Source organism: Cephus cinctus, unplaced genomic scaffold (assembly GCF_000341935.2).
Source record: "Cephus cinctus unplaced genomic scaffold, Ccin1 Ccin1_scaffold0670, whole genome shotgun sequence".
Lineage (NCBI taxonomy): Eukaryota > Metazoa > Arthropoda > Insecta > Hymenoptera > Cephidae > Cephus > Cephus cinctus.
In genome coordinates, this window is record NW_014333297.1 from 421,893 (window position 1) to 422,385 (window position 493).

Here is a 493-nt window from a genome sequence, read left to right on the forward strand (position 1 = left end):
GTATACTGTATCATTATTGCATTTGTTGAATAAATTATCTTGTAACACATATACACGTTGATATTCTTTTGCCCTATGCGAATATCCTAAAGTACGAATGAGTTCTGTCTCTTTCTTACACTCCTCCGTCCTAAAGCATCCTTTTCCTTCTTCTCCTGCCTTATTCTTCGACACCTCTTTCCTCAGTAAATTCGTATTAAAGAATTCGCATTAGTTCGAATTTTCGCCGATAAGAGGGCAGCACCTCCTGGGCGTGATATGTGGCGCCATCTCTGAGAGAACGAGTGAACTTTTGCTTTGAAAATCTTTCAAATTTAGTTCCGTATATCAACGATAGAGGGAGCTTCAGAATGCTGATTTTTCCAGAAAATGTTACAAATTTTAGTTCCGTATATCAACGATAGGGGGCGCTTCAGAATGCCGATTTTCCTAGCAAAAGTTCAATCTTTCTCTCAGAGATGGCGCCACATATCATGTCCAGGAGGTGCTGCCC